Source organism: Triturus cristatus, chromosome 1_2, assembly GCF_964204655.1.
Source record: "Triturus cristatus chromosome 1_2, aTriCri1.1, whole genome shotgun sequence".
Taxonomy (NCBI): domain Eukaryota; kingdom Metazoa; phylum Chordata; class Amphibia; order Caudata; family Salamandridae; genus Triturus; species Triturus cristatus.
The window spans coordinates 91307034-91327199 of record NC_140580.1 but is presented as its reverse complement, the minus strand read 5'-3'; positions in this window follow the sequence as shown (position 1 = coordinate 91327199).

Genomic DNA, 20166 nt, shown 5'->3' with positions numbered 1-20166 from the left:
AGGACCCCGGGACAGGGTACTATAAGATTCAATTTTCTTTTGCTGAAAAGGGCTAATCATTACAATTCGATTATTAGACATCAAGGCAGGATATAGCTGCACTTTTAAATTCACCTTCAAGGATAGGCACACACGCAGCATTGGGGGCATTTTTTCACCTGAGTGATTATATATGGCACAGTCATCTCGCGTCACTGATTACCGTACCGTGCTCTCAGTGTCTTTACATGGCCTCAGTAACCTCACGGCTATAGTACCCCACGGCAGGGAACTATATGACTCAATGCTGCTTGATTTAGGCTACATTTCTAATCGATCAAAAGACAATAGTGCATCATATTTCTGCACTTTAAACTTACCTTTAAGGACAGGAACACCCGCAGCATTTCGGGCATTTTCTACTAGAGTGACATTATACTTATCTCATCGCTCATTCAACCCTGTGGCATGACGTGTATCTCACACCTTTATCCTTAACAATGAGAACCTGAGATTCTGGGCATATGTCACTTTGTTTTAAACCAACGACCTTGAATGCTTCTTTGTCTTTCCTATGAAGGCGTCCCTAAATTTGACCAGGACCCTCCATTTCGCCTAAGGAGCATTATCCTGCCTCTCTCGAGGTAAGTTACAACCATCTCAATACGTAGATACAACTACATCACGTGCGCAAGCCTGTTTTTCACCAGATCACATGAGTGGATTTGATGTATGCAAGTGTGCCACTATCCACATGGTACCTCTATGTGTTGCGACTTAGTCCTTTTCATGAATGTCTGTTGAGCTTTGCACTGTGAGTATTGGTTACCTTGCTGCCTAGCTGAACATGCATACATCACTTACTTCCGAAGTACTAGTGAGTTCACCTTTGTACCATGATGGTGGACCTGGATCCTTATTTTTAACTACCTTCTCCTTTAGGTGGAACCGTGGGCCGGCAACCATTCAATGGTAGGCCGGTGAACCTTGTTAGGCCATCCTTTATTATAAAGGAGACCTGAATCCCCAGATAGGGGGACAAATTGACTGTTTCTCTGGCCCTGGCAAAGTGCTGCCCGATCCTTGGGCTTTCAAGGCACAAAACATGTTGACCACATTTCACTAGTACCTATCCTGGTACTTGAAGACCACATGATAGCTCCACGATTTTTACTTAGTCATGGTACCCTTTTCCTATAAATATTTATTTTTAGGATACCAGAGCCTATTTTAGTCACCACTCACTCATTCCACTTGTCATACTATTAGCTATCCCCCTCACTTGCATTCATCTATATAGCGTCTTCGGATCAAAAGATCTCTGACAAAGAGCCCACAGGCCCGTCAGGCATTGCAGCGCCGGCCTGGCGAGCAGGGCCCAATGATGAAGCATGACACCCTAACAAGTGTGTGAGGGCATCAAGATCTGACCTTCAGGTCTTCCTGCAACAGTATTTACAGCCACCTGGTTCAACCCTTGGTGACCTTATAGGATGGGAGGAACTACCCTGATCTTGATAATCCATGAGCTGTCTACTGGGCGGAGCTTGGGTGTGGGACCTCGTTAAAATATTTTCCTCTTCTCTCTTTTGTTTATAGGTCTCGCCTGACCCAGCGCATGCGCTGGTCTGGCGAGACTTATTGAGAGGGCTCCAAAAAGTGCTACCAGGCCAGCCTAGCGCTACAGTGCATGTGCGTGGGCCACGCTTTACCGCGATTGCTTTCACTTTCGCGGCCGCTTGGCATAGCCAATAGGTCTCGCTTTTGGGACCTTATGAGTATTTAGTTATCCAACAGTTGCATGGCTAAACACTTATAAGGTCCCAAAGGCGAGACCTATTGGCTTTGCCAATGCTTGTTTAGGTTTGGCAGCAAGCATCTACATCTTGACAAATGCGTGACTTAGTAGGAGACTCCTCACTCACGACCATGAAGCATTGGGAAACCCCACTATAGGATGTCATTGGGATTTGCAGTAGACAGGTATGAGAGCCTTATGCCTCATAATTTTTCACGGATTTAATCTAGATTGTACTGGAGTTCATGAGCCCTGAAGACTTTAGTAAACCAGTATTGGCATTTACAAGTAGTTAGGTGATCCATCATTAATTTCACCAAACCATGTATATTGTTTTTATAATCATACCAAGGGCCCCTGTCAATAAAAGAGGATCTCTTAGTGCACACTTAGATATTTTAATTGCTTTATTTGGACCCCTGTATTTTTCCTGAATAAATAAAATATGTAAAAACTCCCTTTATGCTTGAGTCCACCTGAGTGGTACTCTCCTACTCAGGTGTGGGGGCCTCCGATGATAAAGCAGGCCATAAGAAGTTATGGTTGAGGCGACCCCTTAAATATTTTTTTGTTTCCTGTAGGCCATTGTGTTAGTGACCCGTATGCATTCTTCCCTAGGGTTAATTAATACCCACACTCTTTTTTTGTGATTTAGTTCTCTAATAAATAGGAAATGTGTGCAGGATTTTCATCCTCTTTCTCTCTCAGTGAGTTGGCTCAACTTCACTGTTTAGCGATATATTTTAAATTTGAAAAAATTGGGCGAGAACCTCAAGATCCTCTATTTAGCTGGGCTTTTAAATAGTCACTGCAACCAGTGGCAGGCTTTAAAACATTGAGAGTTTTGTTGCTTTTAGTGTCACCATTCCAAGCGTTTCTTACATTCTCAATATTATGAATTCCAATCACAAACACATAAAACATCACAAATGAACACAAACAGTGATATTGCGGAAAAATATACTGCCTAAAACTCTTGTTATTTCTTTATCATCATGACTGCGCAAATCAGGGAGGCTGATGGAAGAAAAGTAGAAACAATCGTTGGTAAAGCCAATAGGTCTTGCCTTTGGGACCTATTGTCTTTGCCACTGACTTTGGAGAAGCTGTTCAGCATAGAGATGATACTGAACAATATGGCCAAAAGGTTAAAAAAAATAACAGACAAGAACATAACTTTGTCATTTTCTATGGGCGCACATGCTTGATAACGTATGCTTGCAATGAATGATTATGCATGCAGCCTACAAAATGAAGCAGGTACAATTTTTTTTACTATTTACTGATTTGAGATGGATCAGTAAATAAAAAAATGAAAAAGGAGTAGCGTGAGAGTGCCTTTCTTAAAATGGAGGGAATGGCAGCAATTTGCTGCCTAGTCACCACCCCAAAAAAATGTAAAACTACAAAATAATTTTAAAAAAGATGGTGGCTGTGGAGCCCATAGTAGGAGTAGGTGGGTTGGTGCGGGCGGGGGTACTCAGGCAACGGGGAGTGGGTAGGAAACAGGGAAAACCAGCGCACAAGGGAAAGCAAAATGGGGGGTTGCACACAAGCGAGAAAGCAACACAGAGAGTGAGGGAGGCATGGAGATTGGTGGCGGAGAAGCACACAAGAGAGATTGCGAAATGAGGGGGGCAGCAACACAGAGGGCAGGGGCAGCTATTTGGTGGAGGAGAAGCGAACGAGCGAGGATGCTGGAAAACACATGCACTTTAATGGGGTGCTTAATCTAAAATAAAAAATTAGGTCTTTAAAATTGAGAAATAGAAGGTTAGCAGCCAGCTGGTCAGAGAGATGGTAATGAGACTTTGCTTCACTGGAGGGACAAATGCAAGATGGACAAGCTGTGACAAGGAAAGCCATCGACTAACAAGCAAGCAAATGAGAGTGACAATGAAGCCAATCATGTGTTTGGAATCAATATGTGGCTGTGAGCCCCGGCAAATTCGTGGTATATTAGACTCGACCTAAAAAAGTCAAGAGCACACTGTGTGTGTGTGCGTGCGTGCGTGTGTGTGTGTGTGATGGAAACATGATTAGGCTGTACTCTGAGAACCAGTTTGGAGTGTATGTTTTGCTCTGACACATGGATATGTATTTTTGTTGTGGGAGGAGGGGTCTTCCAGATATTGTGTATGAGTTATATGTGTGTCACTCACAGGCGCATGGATGTTCATGTTTGGTGTCTCAGTGGGGTGGTATGCATACTTCACAGTTGGGGCTGCTTGGAGATCGTGTGTATGGATGTTTGCCTATACAATGAGACGTGGATTTTCATGTTCTTGTGTATGTTTTGTACATGTATGAGTATAAAATGCATTGCTTGTGCTTTGGGGACCTTTCCAGGGCTGTTTGCGCATTCACACATAGATGATCGTGTACGTGTGTGCGTGTGTTTGCGGTGATCTGAGCTTGTACACCCAACAGTCTAGGGCCCGGATCGACCGCCGTGTGAGTAGGAGTGTGCCTTGTGCACTTGTGTTCGTGTGTACGTCTGTGTGTGTGTGTATGTGTGAGGGAGGTGTATATGGCCCAGACTCGGGGAACCCGTTCGGAAGTCCTCTCTTTTAGTGTGTGGTTTTGAACTTATGCTCGTGTCTGTGTGTGTGCGCGTGCCCCCCTGCCCCCCCTGTCGCCAGGTTGCGGTGGCAGGAGACTATATTTCATGGCACAGACTCTGACGCAACGAGTAATCCCTGCTCCTGCTCCCGGTTCTGTGTGCGCCCTTTGTCTGGCCGCTCTGGAGTGAGAGGTTCGTCTGACGTGTCTTTGGCTGGGAGATGCTGCGGGCCAGGATTTATGGAAACTCCTGTCAGAGGTTGTACTTTCAAGCAGCACATTTGAAATAACAGGCGCTGCAATACGAGGGGCATAAATCTCACCTGAGCTGCGTGTCACCAAGAAACGCCAAGAGAAAGAATTGAAAAAATATCAGTTTCGGCTTTGGGTTCCCAGTTTAGGGGGCAGTCAACGCTTTAAACCGAACAGGGGGCCCCGACCAGAGAGCGCAAACTGGTGTATCTGGGATGAGTGGGAAACGCAATGTATTAAAGTAAAGAAAAAAAAGACAGATTTCAAAGCCTGGCCGAAAGTACATTTCAACCTCTTTCCTGGAAAGAAGCAGCTTGTATATAAAGGGGCCTTTTAAGGCAGCCACAGTGAGCGAGTCTCACTTAGCGGGTGACGCCTGATGGGCCTGACATGTTTAAGGAACCAGTAAACTGAATGCTGGACGGGCTCCTCGGGAGTGCAGGCCCCCAGTTCTCCAAGCACTTCAGAAGTCTCTCAAGTGTCTGACAATCTCCGCGCTGCCGCCCTGTCCTCTCTCCCTTTCTGAAATGAATGTAATTGCTTTGAAATTTCATTGAAAAGTATTGGAAGGCCACTCCACTTACTGCCTCTGGTTGAGAGTACTGTTCACATTGGCCAGCATCTCTGGCAGGATGCTAAACCACGTCAGACAGCCAGTCTCGCTCAGGCGCGAAAGGCCCAAGCAAGCCAACAAACAGTGGGGCCTATTTACAAGCCCATTGCGCCACCGGTGCATCACTGTTTTAGACGCAGCGTGCCTGTCTATATTCACAAGGCCACGTTTTCATGGCCTTGTAAATATGGCCCCCTTTCACGCATTACTCTGCATGAAAGGAGCATTCCATGGGTGTTGCTGTGGCTGTTCCCACACATCATCCATAGAACCTGACGCATTCCCAGATTTACACGGTTTTATAAACCTGGGAATGCGTCAGAATCCTACGCCTCCCCAGGGGAGGCATAAGGAAGGAGTAAGAATCCTACGCCTCCCCAGGGGAGGCATAAGGAAGGAGAAATAGCTTTATTTCTCTTTGTTTTTCCCTCTCTCCATGCACTCTCATTCTAAGGATTCTTGGAACCCTGAGTGAGACATATTTCCGTTTTTTATGGCTTGATGTCTGAAAGTTTCAATATAATTCAATGTTGTTTGTCATTACATGTGCATGCATCAGCTAAAAGTGTGTAATAAAATTGAAAGTTTCTCTGAGCATTTTATTTTGCCCTGATCCCCAAAAATACTTAAGGTGGCACTGGGTGGATTGTGCTGCTGCGGGGTTCAGTAGAGCGCCCAGCTGCACATTTAGCGAGGTCTGCGGCCATTCACCCGAGGAGCCCCATGAGCAGGGGCAGAGGAAATGACAGCATGCATCCTTTCACCCCCTTCCCGCTGCGGGGTCCAGTATGTTAGACAAACGCTCGCCGCTGAGATATGTGGTGATCCTCAGATCCTAAGTTCAAAGCCTGGCAAGGTTATCCTCCCTGTGACGTCGTCACAGTGAGTAAAAAAGACCTAGAAACACTCTTGCACCCACTGCTTTGCCTAGGTAAGTATACAGCTTCATTTCTTACTTCCAAGTCTACGTATCTAGACTCAGCGTGTGATGTAGCCATTTGGTGGGAGTATTTGATGCAATATTTTTAGTATCATGCGCTATGCTGCATGTGATACTGTGGGGGCAATGATTGCAAACTATAGAAATATGCTCCTGCCCCTCATGATCCTCAGACCAGCGGTACCAAGAGTAATGCCAGGGGTGTCGATCGGCAAGCGAGTGGGAGCAGCTGCTACCCTAGCTGGCATCTACCCTGACCTTATGTACATGTCACTCTCTGCTTAGGATACTGTGCACCTCCTCAAACTAACACTGCCCCAACGGAGGCCAAAGAAGTCCCTTTGCATGATGTATCCCTGCAGTTCGTATGTTCTAGTCCCCTACTTGACAGAAGCCTCAACTCACCATGCACCCACCCTGCTAAGGGACTCAACCAGTAAACCCCCAGATGATCCCTTCAACTAAACTACCATTACCAAAAAATCATGAGAAACTGGAACTAAATGATTTGGTAACTGCTTATGTGATGTGTACTCTTGTGCAAAAAGAGGCTCACATGTTATGTGTATAATGCACTCTGTAAAGTGAACCGACTTCAAAGTGATTCTAAGCACCTCTGTAAGTTCGTTCCCCTAAACCTCTCCAAACCAGATGCAAATGCAGCCAATAGGATGCGCAGTTCTGAGAAATAAATAACATAAGTAGTAACAACCTCCTGGAAATAAGTTGCCATATTGAGTCTATCATATTTAATGACCTGATGGTGACAACCACAAATAAATGTCTAATATTATTCACTGGTGGGAGCTACTCAGAGAAAATGTTCTATTTAAATGTAAGTACTTCACTCCAGGGTGTAAGTGGGATATTCGTGAGTGATGTCCTTCCCTCAGTGACTGATGAAGGATATCTGTGTGTGAAGAGTGTACACACGCATCCTATTCCAGGCATCTCATTTCAGGCTTAGAAAGTGCTAACCACACACTGACATGCCTTACCAATCACCAGAGGATCCAGCTAACACACACATCCTATTGAGAAAGGCAGCCCCTCAAAACTTGAGGAGCAGTTTCAACACAAGAGGGTTCCTTGCACACATTTCTATATTACCTGCAACAAGGTCCTTGCACAAATATTACCTGGATCAGCCACTAGAGGGTTGTTCACACATACACCCCCTACTACAGGTAGTAGTGTATGTGCGAGATTCTTATTCTCTGTCATTTATGTCCCTGTCCCGCTGTTCATTCATGTTCCCAATGGTGCCAGAGGAAGCAGCAGGGAAATGTCTTTGTTTCAGTACCCAGACTCTGAGAATGAGCTGGAGAAATGGGTGCAAGGCAACCACTGATTGTACACTCCCGAACTTGCATAAGAGCTCAGAGCCTGTGGGGGATAAGGCAGCTGGATTAGAGATAGAACCCATTGTCAGGGCACTGAAGGACACGCTCTTGGCACTCAGTGGCCCCTGGGAAGCCTGGTCTAGTTGTTGGTGCTCTAAAGCTTTCCTCAGGGTGTTGGATGGCTGCTCTGGTGGTTTGTTTAGGTCCATCCAGGGTGGGGGATAAGGCCGCTGGATTAGAGATAGAACCCACAGTCAGGGCACTGAAGGACAAGCTCTTGGCACCCAGTGCCCCCTGGGAAGCCTGGTCTAGTTGTTGGTGCTCTGAAGCTTTCCTTAGGGTGTTGGATGGCTGCTCTGGTGGTTTGTTTAGGTCCATCCAGGGTGGGGGATAAGGCCGCTGGATTAGAGATAGAACCCATTGTCAGGGCACTGAAGGACACGCTCTTGGCACTCAGTGGCCCCTGGGAAGCCTGGTCTAGTTGTTGGTGCTCTAAAGCTTTCCTCAGGGTGTTGGATGGCTGCTCTGGTGGTTTGTGTAGGTCCATCCAGGGTGGGGGATAAGGCCGCTGGATTAGAGATAGAACCCACAGTCAGGGCACTGAAGGACAAGCTCTTGGCACCCAGTGCCCCCTGGGAAGCCTGGTCTAGTTGTTGATGCTCTGAAGCTTTCCTTAGGGTGTTGGATGGCTGCTCTGGTGGTTTGTGTAGGTCCATCCAGGGTGGGGGATAAGGCCGCTGGATTAGAGATAGAACCCATTGTCAGGGCACTGAAGGACACGCTCTTGGCACTCAGTGGCCCCTGGGAAGCCTGGTCTAGTTGTTGGTGCTCTAAAGCTTTCCTCAGGGTGTTGGATGGCTGCTCTGGTGGTTTGTTTAGGTCCATCCAGGGTGGGGGATAAGGCCGCTGGATTAGAGATAGAACCCACAGTCAGGGCACTGAAGGACAAGCTCTTGGCACCCAGTGCCCCCTGGGAAGCCTGGTCTAGTTGTTGATGCTCTGAAGCTTTCCTTAGGGTGTTGGATGGCTGCTCTGGTGGTTTGTTTAGGTCCATCCAGGGTGGGGGATAAGGCCGCTGGATTAGAGATAGAACCCATTGTCAGGGCACTGAAGGACACGCTCTTGGCACTCAGTGGCCCCTGGGAAGCCTGGTCTAGTTGTTGGTGCTCTAAAGCTTTCCTCAGGGTGTTGGATGGCTGCTCTGGTGGTTTGTGTAGGTCCATCCAGGGTGGGGGATAAGGCCGCTGGATTAGAGATAGAACCCACAGTCAGGGCACTGAAGGACAAGCTCTTGGCACCCAGTGCCCCCTGGGAAGCCTGGTCTAGTTGTTGATGCTCTGAAGCTTTCCTTAGGGTGTTGGATGGCTACTCTGGTGGTTTGTTTAGGTCCATCCAGGGTGGGGGATAAGGCAGCTGGATTAGAGATAGAACCCATTGTCAGGGCACTGAAGGACACGCTCTTGGCACTCAGTGGCCCCTGGGAAGCCTGGTCTAGTTGTTGGTGCTCTAAAGCTTTCCTCAGGGTGTTGGATGGCTGCTCTGGTGGTTTGTGTAGGTCCATCCAGGGTGGGGGATAAGGCCGCTGGATTAGAGATAGAACCCACAGTCAGGGCACTGAAGGACAAGCTCTTGGCACCCAGTGCCCCCTGGGAAGCCTGGTCTAGTTGTTGATGCTCTGAAGCTTTCCTTAGGGTGTTGGATGGCTGCTCTGGTGGTTTGTTTAGGTCCATCCAGGGTGGGGGATAAGGCCGCTGGATTAGAGATAGAACCCATTGTCAGGGCACTGAAGGACACGCTCTTGGCACTCAGTGGCCCCTGGGAAGCCTGGTCTAGTTGTTGGTGCTCTAAAGCTTTCCTCAGGGTGTTGGATGGCTGCTCTGGTGGTTTGTTTAGGTCCATCCAGGGTGGGGGATAAGGCCGCTGGATTAGAGATAGAACCCACAGTCAGGGCACTGAAGGACAAGCTCTTGGCACCCAGTGCCCCCTGGGAAGCCTGGTCTAGTTGTTGATGCTCTGAAGCTTTCCTTAGGGTGTTGGATGGCTGCTCTGGTGGTTTGTTTAGGTCCATCCAGGGTGGGGGATAAGGCCGCTGGATTAGAGATAGAACCCATTGTCAGGGCACTGAAGGACAAACTCTTGGCACCCAGTGACCCCTGGGAAGCCTGGTCTAGTTGTTGACGCTCTAAAGCTTTCCTTAGGGTGTTGGATGGCTGCTCTGGTGGTTTGTTTAGGTCCATCCAGGGCTGTGGGTCCTGTTGGGAGTACACTAGGAAGGGGCTGGAAGTTAAAGGTTGCAGAACTATGCCAGCGTTTATCTGATATTTATAAAAAGAACAGAACAAAAAGCATGTATAACAAGTTATCAGTTTCGAGAGTAAGGCCCACTTCTTTTTCTCTCTCACACACATGGGCGCACAACTAAGTTACTCGCCAGGGTCAATGCGTCTCCCAAATTGTCAGGTTCTTTGAGAGTCGAGGTCAGTGCCTTTTCCTGCCCAGAGGCGATCAGCAAAGATATGCTAAAACAAAATAATCTCAGAAACATATCCACCAGGTCATGGGCCTGCACATGTGGCAGTAGCCCCTTAAACATGTATGTCCTAGTTCAGTCCCTAGAGACACTCCTAACAAATATATTTCATATTTCACCCCCTGGAGGAGCTCACACACAACACATCCTATTTTAGCCACTGGAGGGACACCATTAAACTACATATCTTTTTTCAGCCACTTGTTGGCGCACCTCTCACACTCATTTTGTGCTTAAACCACTACATGGCGTCGATCACATACGATTGTATTATACGGACTGTTGGACACGTTATTATTAAGAGGTTATGTTGACAGAGAATGTTGGGCAGGGTTCCTCGGTTAATGCCAAAAAATCTGAAAAGAGTGACTCACCACAAGATACTAAGAAAGGACTGCACTGCAGTGGAGGGAGAATTATCCATCAACGTAGCCTTAGAGAATGACGTTATCAAACATGAAGTAATCTATTCACAGCACCCTTGTAATTATGCGATTTTGCAGACAAAATGTATCCTGTTTATTTATAGATTTGCTACACTACCCATTATCTGTTACATAATCTGTAGGTTTAGCAAAAAAAATGTTGCTAGCTCAAATGTTGCAGCACAGAGGAAGGTCCGTCACAAAAGTTGATTGGTCAACTTTCTGTGGCATATTTCTATACTTGGCTGGTAAACTGGTGCTAATGAGGTGGAATCTATGACCAGTCAGTGTCAAGAAATGTAACAAGCTATTGTCTTTGGCAATCGGTTGAGGGTTAGTAACGGAGGTGGATAACAGGACAGTTAAAAAAAAGTGCTATGAGGCGGGCAGCACTTTTTCCTTCTGTTAGTTGGGGGAGGAAAACTAAACAGAAATGGGCACTGGTGGGAGGGAGAGAAGAAACAAGGATGGGTGGGTAGGGTGAGAGGGAGAAGAAACAGGAATGGGGTGGGAAGAGGCGAGGAGACACTATTGCGGGTGAGAGAAGAAGAAAGATCGACTGAGTAGGAAGAAAGTAAAAAAAAGTGCTATGATAAGGCCAGTGTTGACCGCATCATAGCGTTTAAAAAAAGTAAGAAATAATACCTGAATCACAGCATAAGTAGCAGACGGCGGAGGGATACTACTCAAACTTTATTAATCTGTGCTTGATCCATGCGCCACAGAAAGAAAAGGAGGTGATGCATGCCAAAACCCCATACATTGGTATGATGTGTCAGAGAGCCGGCCTCAGTGCAGTAACACACACTTCTGTTTGCGCAGATATCTTCCTTCTTAAGATGAAGGTCAGAGCCTGCAGAGCTGCTTCTCTCAGTCGCAGCTCACAGTAGCTCCCATGATAACTCCGGTGTGAAGTGCCTCTCACCGAGTTCTGCATTGACACTGCTCAAAATAATAAAATATTGGCCTTATACATTGTGCCAGAGGCACCGAAAAACATCGTTAGTTAACCTCTTGAGTGCCCATGACTAGATGGTCTCGTCATGGGCCGCGGTTGCGCTGTGCCCATGACGAGACTATCTCGTCATGAGCCCCGCCCGCTAATGAAACGCCCGGCACAGGGCGTGGAAAGGGCGGGGCACTCAAGGGGTTAATCTGAAGCAGAAGAGTCATCTCCAATGAGCACAAAAAATAAACAAGGATATCACATTCTAATCTGTGTGGCCTTGTAACTAGTTGTGTAGACTCCAGGGCAACAATGCTTACCAGGAATAAATGCATGTAGGGGCACATTCTCATGTTAGTGAAAAAATGCTCGAACCATCATCAGAAAAGGATGCTAAGTGGAAAAAGAAAACCAAACTGGAGACTAAATGCAAACTCTACAACACCCTCCCCTTGGTCCGATGAGATGACTAGATAAATATAAGCAACAGCAATGAATATGTGTAAAAAGCCTTGCGTTTCATCTAAACACTTTACAGTATAAGCAGACGCAACAAGCCATAAAAAAATGCCAAATTTAAAAAAACCACGCTAATTGCTGAAAAATAAAGCTTTTTTAAAAAACCAATTAAAGAGTCTAGAAGGCATCCGAATCGAAAGACCTCAAAAATGTCCACTACAACAAATTCCCGGGTGTTGTTGAGGCCCAGGATGAAACTCGCATCAGCAGACAACACATCAACAGAGGCCTGAAGAGCAAGATCCAAAGGACACAGAGCCATCACCAACCCATTCAGCAGATGCAGAAGGTGACAGTGCCAGGAGTGCATCATCAGAAGAATACCCTGATGCCAGAAAACCTAAAGTTGAAGAAGTATATTCGCATTGGCGAAGGTGGCTCATAATAGGCATCTTGCAGCAAAGGAAGCAGCATCACAGGACAACACAGCCGATGCAACCGCAAAGGACGCACAAGCAGATCCACATCCTGAGGCTACAGCGATTGTGTAGCAAGGTGCAAGTCAAGTTCACACTTGAAAGAGTACCACAGGCAGTGAAACACCATGCTGCACTCTCTGAAACCATACAGGCCGGAAGCTCAGAGACCAGTATTTGTTTAGTTCTAGCAATATCAATACTCCAAAGTATTGTATCATGCGTTTACGACACAGAAGGTTGTGTGATAGTTCCCTTCCCATTTGGCCTCGCTGTGGGACATCAATTGAGGAGTAACAAAAATAGGACAAAAATAGCAACACGGAAGAGTAAAACAAACAGAATGCCTCCAAAAACACTTGGAAACAGTGAATGTAAAAAAGAGGGAATAACTTCAAGCACAGTCTGGAAAGCAGAAACAAGTCCAGACCCAGTCACTTAGAAAAAGTGTGCCACTCCAGCTGTGTTAGAAGCATTGAAAATACAGTGTACTAGGTCACCGAAATGCTGTGGCAATCGAGTTTGAAAAAGTGATTGCACCTCAGATGAGGAACATGTTACTTGAAGATCAAAAGTATCGTGGGCAGATGTTAGAGCCACATCTTTTTGAAACAATAAGGTTTTCAGTGTGCTTAATCTGTAAAAAGTTGATTTGAGCAACAGGGGCCTTCGGTAACAAAGTAACTTTCTTGGTGAAATGTGTGGGAGGCTATAGGATATTCATAAAGCAAGTGACAACCTTGGAAACAGTGACTACATAAGAGACCCCTGGTTTCATCCCGCAACAACTTTAATCATTTAAAATTAAGTAGCTTCCATTAAAAAACAACAAAAAATCAGACTTGATCAACTGTAGAGGAACACCCTTTATTTAACATGCTAAATTAGCCACGGACACATTACAAACTCCATGGAGCATTATTTCCTCACAGATGAAGGAGTGCCTTAATGAAGTTCCACACTCAAACTAACAACAACCTCTTTCTTCTTGTATGTGCATCTGTACTAAAAGGAAGAAACCAAGCTTCTTGTAAAAAATGTGCACCAATCTCATCATATCTGCCGACTGGGAAATGTCTAAGATATGATATGAAATGAATTGTTGAAATTGGAAAAGAAATGAAACCATGAATGAGCCATATGGCAGACAGGGTTTCAGCAACCGAAAAAGGACACTTCTCTCAGCGTGCAGTATTAAGCATAGTGTAGGTGGCTTCTTTATCACCATTATTTTTTGCATGTATGTCGAATTGTAAGGCATCAAAATTCAATTCCATCCAACTAATGCCGTGGCCCTCGATTCGATTTTAAAACTTGCAAAGTCCAACTCATTTGCAAAATCGATCTTAATTGACTCTGGCCATGTTGAAACATAGACTTCATTGTTTAATAAAATCAAATGCAGGGGAAACAACATTTTTCAATGAATAAATATGAGTTGACCGAGTGGTCATTCCATTACCGGCAACTGCCAAACCATTTTCCAAATGTTCTTCTTCAATATGTGTCAACCGTTCACAAGCTTCCAAATTTCATTGTCAACCAGGTCACTGCATTCTCTGTGAGGACTTTAAGGTCCAGCCATCGTCACGACTCAGGGCGCCAGCAACCACCTGAGGTAGGAAGAGGACACACCCCCTCCTAGCGCTATATAGCATGGCGCGGGCCAAGAATTGGCCTGCCCCAGGCCCGGTCAGCGAGGGAAAGGGGCAGGGCTGGTTCACCCCCCTCAAGATGCCCCCTCATTAAATGGATGAGCAAGTTCTAATTCTTTTTCTTACTATTCCCTAGAGACGGGGGTCACAGAGTGTTGTCTGTGGTGTGATTGGAGTGCATTGTAATGATATTTCAGCAACTAACTAGGATCTATCTCCAATACAAACAACTGGATTTTAATAGACAAGTAAGTGGCCCTTGCTTCCCACAGTGGTGGGAAAATGGAGAAGTGGAAATGCACAGTGGGGCCCCAGCTGGCCACTCCACCTCCTAAGCCCTCAACGATAGATCAAATGTTACAGAAGGCGATAGGGGTCATGTCCACGGAAAATGACATGGTGGAAAGGAGGATCTCACCGGTTTTGGGGTTCTGCCACTGCCAGTGTTATCTACTCTCGATCAAGACATCGACAATGCTACCCCTGAGGCTGTGAACGGGGCCACTGATGCAAAAATTGAATAGATCGCTCTCTGGAGGATACACACAGGGTGTACTAAAAATAGACGGTGGGCTACTCGAATTAAGCACAAATTGAGAGAGAATACTGGTTCTTCAGCTGCTAGTTATGCACCAGCTCAGATACCCTGCACCTCTATAGACTCAACTGGCAGGGGCTCTGCCTTATCATCTAGTTGGATGGCACAGTTAGTGGTGGAAATCGTTGAAAAAGTAAAAGTCGTTTTGACCATAGAGCTCACCCCAATTCTGTCTGACCTTACATTGTTGGGGAAAATATGCATGGATCTTTCAAACTAACAGTTAAAAACATAGGGGGTTGAGAATGAATGAATGAATGAATGCATGAATTAAACACTTATAAAGCACACTGCCACTCACTACGAGTTTCCTGGCACTGCAAGTTATGAACTGATAACCCAGAAAAGCTAACTGGATGAGGGAGTGGCAAAGTGTGTCGGGGCCAAAAAAAGCCAGGTTTTGAACTGCTGTTTGAAGAGTCCTTCATATTCTATAAATCGAAGAGGACTGGGGACTTAAGTCCATGCATTAGCTACTGATACTGAAAAAGATTTGCCACTTCCTGTTTTAAGTCTAAATGGAGGGGGCTTAATAAGGTTCATGTGGGAGGATCTGAGTGGTTTGGGGGTTGTATAATGAGAAAATCTGCTCATCAAATATTTTGGACCAATGTCTTTGAAAGCTCTGAAAACGTATACAAGAACCTTATAGAGGAATCGTTTGTGTACTGGGAGCCAGTGTAAGGCTGAGCTACATCTGCGGAGCTTCAGCGCGAGTCTAGCTGTGGTATGCTGTACCATCTGAAGTTTATGAAGGATGTATTTTGAGGCACTGCAAAGAAGCTATTGCACTAATCCAGTCTGGGTGTAATAAGGGCAAAAGCAACAGTCTTCCTGACGGCTATTCGGACGAAGTCAAAGAACTTCCTTAAAGATTTAATTAAATGAAAACAAAGTCCCTGCCACAGCAAAAACTTGTGGACGAAAGGAGAGTAAGGTGTCAAATTTTACTCACGGGTTTCTGGCCACTTGAACTGTGGCTGGGGTAGGGGGTACGGAAATTGGCCACCATTGCGATGATGAAAAGCAGTTGGATTTGCCAAATAGCAGAATCTCCATTTTGTCAGTGTTGCATTTTTAATGTTTTTTTGCATCCACAAGGCAACTTCAGTTAAACAGTTATGGAAGTTAAGTTCAGATTGTGAGAAATCTTTATCCATTGAAAGAATCAACTGCATGTCATCAGCATATGATGACGTGGCGATTCCAAAGGATGCTATCAAAGAGATAAGAGGGACTAAATGTATGTTGAATAATGCAGGGCTAAGAGATGAGCTCTGCTGGACTCCTGGTGTTACTGATCTTTCTACTGAAGAGAATGGTCCTAGAGAGACAACTTGTCTCCTCCTAGTTAGAAAGGATTTCATCCATGCCAGCTCTTTGTGAGAAATACCACAGTCTGGTTAGAATTGGTATCAAACGCGGCAGAGAGATCCAATAGGATCAATGACGCATTGTTTCCCACATCTAAGTTCAATCTTATGGTCTCAGAAGCTTCCAACAATACTGATTCAGTAGAATGTTTGGAGCAGAAACCAGATTGCTGCATATGGAGTACATGTTAATGTTCAAGAAAAGGCCAATTGACCAATTTTTCAAGTATCGTGGTGAGAATTGGAAGCAGTAAAATAGGACGCAGATTAAGAAAGTAGCCAGATCTACCAGGGATTTTTATGCAAAGGTTTTACCACTGCCAATTTCCAGTCTGAGGGCACGCCAGCTGTAGATAATGAAGAATTAAGGATAATATTGACAGAGGTGGCGCTGCCCTAAGTAACTCAAACTCCACGTTAAAGAACCTTGCCCCATGAAGAGATTGTAGGGGCTCCTCCCTGATTTCTATTCCTAATGTAACTGTGCAAATATCGAGAGACAATCCAGCAATTCCTGGCCGGCGAATGGTCACAAGCAAGAGAGAGAATTTTGCAAGTCAGAAGAAGGTTGGCACAGGGAATTATGTACGAGGAGGACGAGCTCAGAGCCACAAGCTTCCGGCAATTAACTTACCCTCCTGCATCCTGCCCTTATGTGACAATCATGTCAGCTTTCCTAGAGCTGCAGTAGAGGCAGAGAGAAACACAAGATCAATTAGCCAATAAATGTTTGAACTGGCTAGTGAGAAATATGAATTTCCCAGTGCCTCTTACGCATAACATTCTTTTTACACGTCGAGTTGGGTGGATTGGGCAGAGTCGGGTAGACCACCCAGGGGATGGTGTTATTATAAACTTTAAGGATCCAAACCTGGTGTGAAGATTGTTGGCAGAAGAAGCACATAGACAGTGCAGGGCTGCAAATATTGTTCTTTTGCCATTAGGATATTTTTATAAACTCAGCTTTCCGATTAATTGGGATAATTCCAACTTGCTACCCTTACAGCAGCCACATAGAAAAGAGTGCACCACTGGTCAACAATGTGATGGCATGCTATACAGTATTCCCATAGCAAACTGATTTAACACACTGGAGAATGTTGACTAACATAATAGGGCAGAGGGCCCCAGGTTGCTCACATGTTGGGAAGGAGGGGAATAGGCCCTCACGGGGTGGGGCCTTTCAGTAAAGGAAGAGGGAGAAAGATTCCTATCAACCACCAACCTGGTAGAGAATGGCTCCAAGTTTACCAACCCAGTGCGTTATCCGGTATCCTCCCTGATCGTCCCAATTTGATTAATCAGATTGGCCCTCTGCTCCGGGAAAGCGAGCCAACAATATGTAATACCCCCAGCTGCTTGACCAGTGGTCATGACCCCATAGATGACCTATCCTCCGTTGTGGGCAAACAGAGGCCCAAAGGAGCTAGTAGAGACATCAGTACTGGCATGGTGAACGATAGGGCTCCCAATACAGATTTAACAGCCCTGGGTGTGTTGCCTCTGTCAGGGATGATGTCAGAGGAGAACTCTGTGACCACAAAATGTAACCATAGAGTAAGGGGCCTCTCCTGGAATTTCGCAGGACTAGGTACTAAAATTGATTGTCCAGATTGGGGGTGCTTTATTGATCAGCATGATGTCTGTCTCCTTTTGGATATCTCGCAAATGGGAACAGTGCAAATAGCAGGCTTCGCTTCCTTTAGTAAAAATGCAATGGTAAGGGAGAGGGACAGGGGTAGACCAGTAAGGGGATTGACCACCTGGGTAGGAACACACTTAGGGCATTCAGTGGAGTCGGCAGAGATTGCTCCAGGTGATATCCTGTGTATTCTTCCCATCTAAAGTTGAAGTTTTTATTTATAACATCTATTAGAGACCTGTGAGCAGTGGCCAGGAATCCCCAGTTGTGGGAGCCCTTACGGAACACATGGCAGCTTCACCAGGAGAAGCTCGTAAAATATTAGGTGGTGACTTTAACTGTTCAATTTGAGCCCCTGGACGCTAGTATTAACGATTTGTCACAAGCGGAGGACAAAGCATTGGCAGTTCTGGAGTTAGCATTACTACCCATTAAAAAGTGGTCCCCACTGACCTCACAAATTAATGCTTCAACTTTAAACCAGATTGTTCGAGCATCTAATGGAAGAACCCTGTCTAATAGGGAAGGGAGGCATACTTTAATTGTGCTGGGAGCACAAGTCTTATAGATGACATCCTAGTTGAGATTAGACTGTGGTCCTACGCGACTGACATGAGGATAGTGCCAAGATGTGATAGCGACCTCCATGCCCTTGCACAAGATATAAATCTCCCAGGGGCTAAGGCTACTGCCACTAGGCCAGACAATGTGATGGAAGACAGCAATTGTCAACAAATAGACATAGAATTAAGTGGGGTGTGGTAATACGAACACAGGAAATTGTTAAAGCTATTTATCGGATGGTTGAAAGGAGCCTAGGAAACCTATGTAAACTCGACTCTTTATTGGGGACATCCACACAGTTATTTATTAGCCCCCCCCAAAAATGTTCTGTGGAAGCTAAAAATGTGGGCGTTAAGAGGATTCCCCCTTCATGGTTTTATAAGCATTGTAGAGAGGCCAAGGGTGCACTTCTTATTACAATTAAGTGTCAGGATAGAAGCCAAATTCAAGCCACAAGGGCCAACTACAAGAAGATAGTCAAAAACACAAAGAAGGAGTGGGGCCAGGGTAGAGCGGAGTCCTTACTTGTTGCTGTTGAAAGCAGCGACCATGACACTTTTTGGAGCAGTGTAGCCACAGGGAATGGCAAATGTATTTCCAATGTAGAAAACAATATAGCTGCAGATATTTGGAAACCCCATTTCTTGAGCCTGTACGATGTATTGCCCTGGAGTTCTGCGGTAACCCCCTTGACTAGGAGACATATAAAGGCAAGTGCAGAGGTAGTGCGTATTAATGAGGTGAATATATCTATTACCAGCAATTAAGTTATTTCACTTATCAAAAAGATTGTCCCCCCCATAAAGCTCCAGCTATCAACAACATTCCTGGTGACTTATTTTTTATCAGAGATCAATGTCTGGGGACCTTAGACTGAGCTTTTATTCAATTCCATAATAGAAGGGACGTCTGTTACTCATTATTGGGCTGGGGCTGAAATAAGACCTATTAGTCTTATTGACTCTGTTCAACAATTATTTTATAGAGTCATCTTGGGAAGATTACAAGAGTGGAGGGTGGCGAGTGAGATCTTAAGCCCCCTGCAAGCAAGCTTTCGTAGTTGCACCTCCACTGACGACCAAATACTTAGGTTGCAGCTTCTCTATTGGAAAATTGTCACCAGTGACGGGGGTAGGCTCCATACGGGCTTTAAAATTGGCTTTCAATCTAGTCACTAAACAAATTCTATGGCAAGTCTTGGTGCAGCTGGGTGTTCCTTCGTATCTTTGTTTAATCCTGGAAAGATTACATGAGCATAACTTTGCTCAAGTCTGTTATGGTAGGCAGGGGGAAGTACCTGAACCATTCCCAGTCAGTAGAGGAGTAAAGCAAGGCTGAGTGTGAGCACCAACACTTTTTACATTGTTTATAAATGACCTCGTAGCCCATCTGAATCGGTGTGACAATGATGCTCCAAGATCAGATAATATGAAGGTGCCAGCTTTAATGTTCTCAGATGACAACCCTCTTCTTTCAAGTCGCCTATGGGCATTCAGAAGATCTTAGATGAATACAGTAGCTTTTGTGTGCTGAGAAGTTTGGAAATACATGTGAACAAAACAAAGTATGCGGTGTTTAACCGATACTGTACCTCATGTTCAAACCGTACTTTAAAAGGGATCCCACTTGAGCTGGTCCCTACATGTTACTACTTGGAGTTCACACTCACTGAGTGGATGGACTGGACAGCACATCCCACTAAGCAACGACTTAAAGTGGGACGAAACATTGGTGGTTTTCTGAAGGTCTCTAGGGAGTCTTCCTTCAGGCCTGTTTCCCCGTTAATGCAGATTTATGTACTCAAAGCATTGGGATCCGTACTTTACGGTGCTCTGTTATGAGGACATAAAGCTGTTAACGCATTGGTTTTCCAAGAGAACTGTTTCCTGAGGCAGTTGTTAAACCTCCCAGTAAGTACCCTATTGATTCAGTTAATGCTGCTTATGGGGGCAAGAGCAATTTCCAAAGGGATTGCCATTAGGCCTTTAATGGAAAAGAATCTGGGCAATCC